At 48.4% G+C, this 8,368-nt stretch overlaps 1 pseudogene; it reads right to left on the bottom strand.

Annotated features, from left to right (window-relative positions):
* Positions 1-7,555, bottom strand: part of LOC135542946 (aspartyl aminopeptidase-like) — a 14,589-nt pseudogene extending 7,034 nt beyond the window's left edge.
* Positions 7,556-8,368: the final 813 nt, after the last annotated feature.

The following is an 8,368-nucleotide window of genomic DNA, read 5'->3' as shown; positions in this document are numbered from 1 at the left end:
TCTGTCTGAGCTGGGTCTGTCTGAGCTGGGTCTGTCTGAGCTGACTTCTGTGTCTGTGTGTAAATTATGTATGCCATTGAGGCACCTGATCTGAGCCATAAAGGAGACTTGGGCCTTCCTCTGACACTACCTAGTATATAGGTCCTGCATGTCAGGAAGTTTGACCCCAGTGATGTACTGGGCCTGTCAGTCAGATGCCGAGCAGTTGCCATACCAGGCTGGGATGCAACCGGTCAGGATGCTCTTGATGGTGCAGCTGTGGAACTTTGAGGATCTGGGGACCCATGCCAAATCTTTTAGTTTACCCGTGTGGGAAAAGGTGTTCTTGTGTTGTGTTCACAACTGTCTTGGTGTGTTTGGACCATGACAGTTTGTTGGACACAAAGGAACTTGAAGTCAACCTGCTCCACTTCAGTCCCATCGATGTTAAATGGGGGCCTGTTTGGCCCTCCATTTACTGTAGTCCACAATCAACTCCTTTGCCTTGCTCACATTGAGAGAGGTTGTTGTCCTGGCACCACACTGCCAGGTCTCTGACCTCCTCCCCATCGTTGTCGGTGATCAGGCCTAAACTTAATGATGGTGTTGGAGTCGTGCTTGGCCACGCAGCTGAGGGAGTACAGGAGGGGACTAAGCACGCACCCGAGGGGCCCCAGTGTTGGCAGATGTGTTGTTACCTACCCTTACTATCTGGGGGCGGCCCGTCCAGGAAGTCCAGGATCCATTTGCAGAAGGAGATGTTTAGTCCCAGGGCCCTTAACTTAGTGATGAGCTTTGTGGGCACTATGATGTTGAACAATGAGCTGTAGTAAAGGAACAGCATTCTCACATGGGTGTTCATTTTGTCCATGTGGGAAAGGGCAGCGTTGAGTGCGATTGAGATTGCGTCATCTGTGGATCTGTTGGGGCGGTATGCGAATTGGAGTGGGTCTAGGGTTTCTGGCATGATGGTGTTCATGTGAGCCATGACCAGCCTTTCAAAGCACTGCATGGTTACCGGCGTGTGTGGGACCAGGCTAACGTAGTCATTTAGGTAGGTTACCTTAGTGTTCTTGGGCACAGGGACTATTGTGGTCTGTTTGAAACATGTAGGTATTACAGACTTGGCCAGGCGAGGTTGAAAATGTCAGTGAAGACACTTGGCAGTTTGTCCGCGCATGCTTTTAGTACACGTCCTGGTAATCCGTCTGGCTCCGCGGCTTTGTGAATGTTGACCTGTTTAAAGGTCTTGCACACATTGGCTACGGAGAGCATGATCACACAGTCCTTCGGAACAGCTGGTGCTCTCATACATGCTTCAATGTTGCATGGTAGCCTCGCGTCACTGGGCAGCTTGCGGCTGGGTTTCCCTTCATAGTACGTAATAGTTTTCAAGCCCTGCCACATCCAGAGCCGGTGTAGTAGGATTCAATCTTAGTCCTGTATTGACACTTTGCCGTGCCACTTTGATGGTTCGTCTTAGCGCATAGCGGGATTTCTTATAAGTGTCCGGATTAGTGTCCAGCTCCTTGAAAGAGGCAGCTCTCGCCTTTAGCTTGGTGTGGATGAATCCTGTGATCCATGGCTTCTCAAGGCAGGCCTGGTTGTTGCTAGATATGTTTGCTTTGGAGACAATTTTAGCTAACCCTTTTCCTAACCTTAATCTAATTCTTCTAACCTGCTACGAAAAGTGACTGCTAGTAAAAACCGGCAGACCTGAGGTTTCCACTAATGCAATACAGCCTCCTGCCCAACTTCCACATAACATAATAATTTGGATAGCTCATGTGAGTGCTAGAAAGCAGGGCAGGTAGTGCTAAGTATCAACAGCCAATCAACTAGGGGTTGGAAGCCATAGTGAGCTTAGATTGGTCAATTGGAGTATTTGCAAAAAGTTCAGCTTTCCCCATTTGTAGTACCGCCCTGTTCATGCTTCCTAAACCATGTTCGCGTCACCCGACGCCCCCCCCCACCCACTTCACTCCATAGACAATGAATGAGGCTCCGTTGTTTAATCACCCCCAGCGTGCTACGTGGAAATGCATGTTACCTCACGTTGGTCAGCGTGTGAAGCTGGGCACAGTGCGCAGTTTAACGAGACTAATGATATGGCCTGGGGTTGTTCGACATTGCAAAATGACTTGCAGATCAATGCCGGTCAACACAGTTACATGCAGTTCAACACTGAAGGAGAGGACACGTCAGTTGTCACAAAATATTAGGTATTTTCTGAAGGTAGAAAGAATATAATATGAGCTAAATATATTAGTGAACCAGCATTGTTTTCACTTTGAATAGATTTTCTGACCGATGCATGCTACATTTGGTTCGGTTTGGGTTCCGCGGACCGAGGCACTTGTATCTTAAACATTTTAAATCGGGGACTGCTGTGTTTTGGTGAATCGTTACATCCCTAACACACACACACACAGACACACACACACATTACAGAAGGTATATATCTCACCATGGGAAAGAGTCCGTAAGGCAGGTGTCGTCTCATGCCTGCAGATGGAGTGTTCTTACTGCGCAGCTCCTTGATCTCTTCCTGAGACTCATGTAGCATCCCCACACACTCTACATTACGGTCCGCGAGCTCATTCAGCTACACAACACAACATAGTTAACACTCCGCTAGCTGGTTCAGCTACAAAACACAACATAGTTAACACTCCGCTAGCTGGTTCAGTATAACAACACAACATAGTTAACACTCTGCTAGCTGGTTCAGCTACAAAACACAACATAGTTAACACTCTGCTAGCTGGTTCAGCTATACAACACAACATAGTTAACACTCTGCTAGCTGGTTCAGCTATACAACACAACATAGTTAACACTCTGCTAGCTGGTTCAGCTATACAACACAACATAGTTAACACTCTGCTAGCTGGTTCAGCTATACAACACAACATAGTTAACACTCTGCTAGCTGGTTCAGCTACACAACACAACATAGTTAACCCATAAGCCGGGGGGGGGGGGATAATGACCCAACACAGGTCAATGACCCAACACAACTCCAGGCTGTGTAAGAGCTATTTTATCAAGGAGAGTGGAGTGCTGCATCAGATGACCTGGCTTCCACAATCTCCCGACCTCAACCAAATTGAGATGGTTTGGGATGAGTCGGACCGCGGAGTGAAGGAAAAGCAGCCAAAGTGCTCAGCATATGCGGGAACTCCTTCAAGACTGTTGGAAAAGCATTCTAGTTGAAACTGGTTGAGAGAATGCCAAGAGTGTGCAAAGCTGTCATCAAGGTAAAGGGTGGCTATTTGAAGAATCTCAAATATAAAATATATTTTGATTTGTTTAACACTTATAATATGTATTATTTCATAGTTTATGTCTTCAATATTATTCTACAATGTAGAACATAGTCTAAATAAATAAAATCCTTGAATGAGTAAGTGTTCTAAAACATTTCACCGGTAGAGTACGTGTTCCACGGAGGGTCAAATTAGTGTGTAGCCCAGACTGATCAGACACTACAGGCAGAAGTTGGCAGATCGACTGTACTGAGACTCGTGTGGGGGGGGTCGTAGAGCAAAACGGAGAACACCATCGTGTTAGTGAGATTCGTCTCATCTTTCCATAGAGGTAATAGTTTTGTAGGCCAAACCGGTCGGACGCTTACAGATCATTCTGTGACAAGAACAATTTTCAGGATGTCTCATGGTCTGACAAACACCGCTCCAGCACTGCCACCTTTCACCTCAGATGTGGAAGTGTGACATACACTATACACATGCGGTGGAATGACATGCATCCAATGCAAAAAAATGATCTATTTTTATGGGGATGTTCTTTGTTATGCTAATTAGATTTCAGCTGGGGCAAGGACATTGACCTTAGGGTTTTTTAACCACAAACACAGTTAAACCTCTGCTAGCTGGTTCAGCTACACAACAACACAGTTAACCCTCTGCTAGCTGGTTCAGCTACACAACAACATAGTTAACCCTCTGCTAGCTGGTTCAGCTACACAACAACATAGTTAACCCTCTGCTAGCTGGTTCAGCTACACAACACAGTTAACCCTCTGCTAGCTGGTTCAGCTACACAACAACACAGTTAACCCTCTGCTAGCTGGTTCAGCTACACAACAACATAGTTAACCCTCTGCTAGCTGGTTCAGCTACACAACAACATAGTTAACCCTCTGCTAGCTGGTTCAGCTACACAACAACACAGTTAACCCTCTGCTAGCTGGTTCAGCTACACAACAACACAGTTAACCCTCTGCTAGCTGGTTCAGCTACACAACAACACAGTTAACCCTCTGCTAGCTGGTTCAGCTACACAACAACACAGTTAACCCCTCTGCTAGCTGGTTCAGCTGGTTCACACAACAACATAGTTAATCCTCTGTTAGCTGGTTCAGCTACACAACAACACAGTTAACCCTCTGCTAGCTGGTTCAGCTACACAACAACACAGTTAACCCTCTGCTAGCTGGTTCAGCTACACAACAACACAGTTAACCCTCTGCTAGCTGGTTCAGTTACACAACAGTTAAATACCCACTTCATGACCGTATTCCACACATACTCATTCATCAGTAATAAACACCTTAACTTAAACCTTGATGCAGCTAATAACATTGAACACAAATTCACTGCTTGTGTCAACATAACAGACGAAACCCAAGATATTATTTTAAATACTACAACTCTGGGCATATCATACTGCTTATCAGGTGCAGTTCTGCTCTGACATATAGCGGTGGTTCAAATGATGTTGGAGAGTTCGGAAAAAGGGCCCACCTTAAGGCACTTCTATGGAGTCAGAGTTCATTGAACTGTTCATTGCTAGACAACTCACCTCTGCAGTGAGTGATCTCTGGGCATCTTTCGAGGCCTGTAGGTGAATCCTCAGCTCCTCTTTCTCCAGGGCCAGCTGGAAACACACTTCTTTAGTACTATTACTCTACAATTATTACTACAACATCAACTTCAAACTGTGCCCTTCCTCTCACCTCTTTGACGCGGTGTTGGAGCTCTACTATCTGGGAGAGGAGCTGGGAAATCTCCTCCTGGTGTCTCCTCACCTCTTCATTCTTATGGGACAGCTCCTCTGTCAGGTTCACCATCTGACTGTTGGACTCGCCTGAACCAACCCACACCCACACAGCTCTTTAATCATTAGAGATTAAAAACCTAATTACTTGTTAATTGACCTGATTCATGCCTTTTTGTGTGTGTGTGTGTGTGTGTGTGTGTGTGTGTGTGTGTGTGTGTGTGTGTGTGCGTGTGTGTGACTCACGTAGCTCCTTGACACAGTCGCTGACCAGCTGTTGTTCTTTCTCCTCGTAGGTGATGGTCTCCGTCTTCAGATGACAGGCCTGGTCGGACCACAGGGTTTACAGTGAGGTGTGAGGTACTATCAGATGACAGGCCTGGTCGGACCACAGGGTTTACAGTGAGGTGTGAGGAACTATCAGATGACGGGCCTGGTAGGACCACAGGGTTTACAGTGAGGTGTGAGGAACTATCAGATGACAGGCCTGGTCGGACCACAGGGTTTACAGTGAGGTGTGAGGAACTATCAGATGACAGGCCTGGTCGGACCACAGGGTTTACAGTGAGGTGTGAGGAACTATCAGATGACAGGCCTGGTCGGACCACAGGGTTTACAGTGAGGTGTGAGGAACTATCAGATGACAGGCCTGGTCGGACCACAGGGTTTACAGTGAGGTGTGAGGAACTATCAGATGACAGGCCTGGTCGGACCACAGGGTTTACAGTGAGGTGTGAGGAACTATCAGATGACAGGCCTGGTCGGACCACAGGGTTTACAGTGAGGTGTGAGGAACTATCAGATGACAGGCCTGGTCGGACCACAGGGTTTACAGTGAGGTGTGAGGTACTATCAGATGACGGGCCTGGTCGGACCACAGAGTTTTACAGTGAGGTGTGAGGTACTATCAGATGACAGGCCTGGTCGGACCACAGAGTTTTACAGTGAGGTGTGAGGAACTATCAGATGACGGGCCTGGTCGGACCACAGGGTTTACAGTGAGGTGTGAGGTACTATCAGATGACGGGCCTGGTCGGACCACAGGGTTTACAGTGAGGTGTGAGGTACTATCAGATGACAGGCCTGGTCGGACCACAGGGTTTACAGTGAGGTGTGAGGTACTATCAGATGACGGGCCTGGTCGGACCAGAGGTACAGAGGTTAGAGTAAGGTGTGAGGGGCCCACTATGAAGTGTTTAAAAGCCTGGACCGCATAAAGTGCACAGTCGAAGTAGAATTGGCACGGACCACAGATCTGGGATCAGATCACCCTACCGTCTATCCTAACCTTAACCCTATGGGTCCTGGTCAAAAGTAGTGAACTCTAGGAAATAGGGTGTCATGTCAGCTATACCTCAGAGCGTAGGGCCAGGTTCTCCTCTTCCAGATCAGACATTTTCCCCTGCAGGGCCTCCAGCTGGCTGAGGGCCACAGCTGGTGCTAGGGTTGGCGGGGGTGCAGCGGCGTTGAGCAGCTGGAATCAGTCTCACTCTCCTCCGAAGCGCTGGCCACCATCCGCAGCAACTCATCCTTTTTCCCCAGCTCATGTTGTAGCTGGTGCACCTGGGACAGGGGGGTTAGAGGGGGTGTGGGGTGTACAGTGTGTCTGTGTGTGTGTGTGTACAGTAGTGTGTGTGTGTGTGTGTGTGTGTGTGTGTGTACAGTAGTGTGTGTGTGTTACCTGGTCCAGGGCCTGTGCTAACTGTTCCTCCACAGACTCATTGCGTTCCTGGAGCAGGTGGTTCCTCTGAAGCAGAGACTGACCAATCCGAGCGGCTAGCTCCAAGTCCCGGTCCCGCTGCAATCAATGATACATACAACAGTTAGTCCACCAATCACCTTGGCCACAATCATCAATGACAACTATGTCATGTGTCAAAGACCGTGCACCAATGAGAGCCCACCTCAGCCAATAGGTGTGTGACAACCTCAATGTCATTGTAGGTCTTGGTCATCTGCTCCACCCTATCAGCACTGAGGACTGGAGAGAGAGAGAGAGCGAGAGCGAGATAGATAGAGAACAGGAGAGAACAGAGAGAGACAATCAAATTTTAGCAGGGGAACAAGAAAACATGCCAGCATACACACACATACATGTATACTGTACACACACACCAAAATAAGCAACACGTTCATGCACAAAGACACAGACTATATATGCTAATGCATGCGCCTCCATGCAAGCACACCAACTTTCCTGTGAAACAGCCTTAGACACTGTTGTAGCTATGCATCCACACACTACTAGATGCCAGGACAAGCCCACTAGTGGCAGTAGACTTAGTGTGTGAGTGTCTGCTGTCCCATGGTACAGCAAGAGAGACTCCAGAGCTCCAGGGGGCCACTCAGCCTAGTCTAATCCAGGTTTGAGAGCACCGTCTGGGCCTACTGGAGAACTGAAGCCCCCCTTACGCTCTGGAGCTATCCGTGGAGAAAGATGCAGAGAGAGAAAGAGGGAAGCACTTTACCTCGGGAGCCAGGGTGAGAGTAGGAAGAGGGATCCAGGGAAAGATAAGCTGGAGGAAGAGACAACAGAGGACAGGGAGGGGAATGAGGGAATAACAAGGAGAGACAACAGAGGACAGGGAGGGGAATGAGGGAATAACACGGAGAGACAACAGAGGACAGGGAGGGGAATGAGGGGATAACAAGGAGAGACAACAGAGGACAGGGAGGGGAATGAGGGAATAACACGGAGAGACAACAGAGGACAGGGAGGGGAATGAGGGATAACAAGGAGAGACAACAGAGGACAGGGAGGGGAATGAGGGATAACAAGGAGAGACAACAGAGGACAGGGAGGGGAATGAGGGAATAACAAGGAGAGACAACAGAGGACAGGGAGGGGAATGAGGGGATAACAAGGAGAGACAACAGAGGACAGGGAGGGGGAATGAGGGAATAACAAGGAGAGACAACAGAGGACAGGGAGGGGAATGAGGGGATAACAAGGAGAGACAACAGAGGACAGGGGGGGAATGAGGGGATAACAAGGAGAGACAACAGAGGACAGGGAGGGGAATGAGGGATAACAAGGAGAGACAACAGAGGACAGGGAGGGGAATGAGGGAATAACAAGGAGAGACAACAGAGGACAGGGAGGGGAATGAGGGGATAACAAGGAGAGACAACAGAGGACAGGGAGGGGAATGAGGGAATAACAAGGAGAGACAACAGAGGACAGGGAGGGGAATGAGGGAATAACAAGGAGAGACAACAGAGGACAGGGAGGGGAATGAGGGATAACAAGGAGAGACAACAGAGGACAGGGAGGGGAATGAGGGAATAACAAGGAGAGCCAACAGAGGACAGGGAGGGGAATGAGGGGATAACAAGGAGAAGAGACAGATGGCAAGAACAGAAGGACAGA

The sequence above is a fragment of the Oncorhynchus masou genome, chromosome 7 (assembly GCF_036934945.1).
Source record: "Oncorhynchus masou masou isolate Uvic2021 chromosome 7, UVic_Omas_1.1, whole genome shotgun sequence".
Taxonomy (NCBI): Eukaryota; Metazoa; Chordata; class Actinopteri; order Salmoniformes; family Salmonidae; genus Oncorhynchus; species Oncorhynchus masou.
The sequence above is the reverse complement of the archived record's forward strand: the minus strand, read 5'-3'. Positions and strand labels throughout refer to the sequence as shown.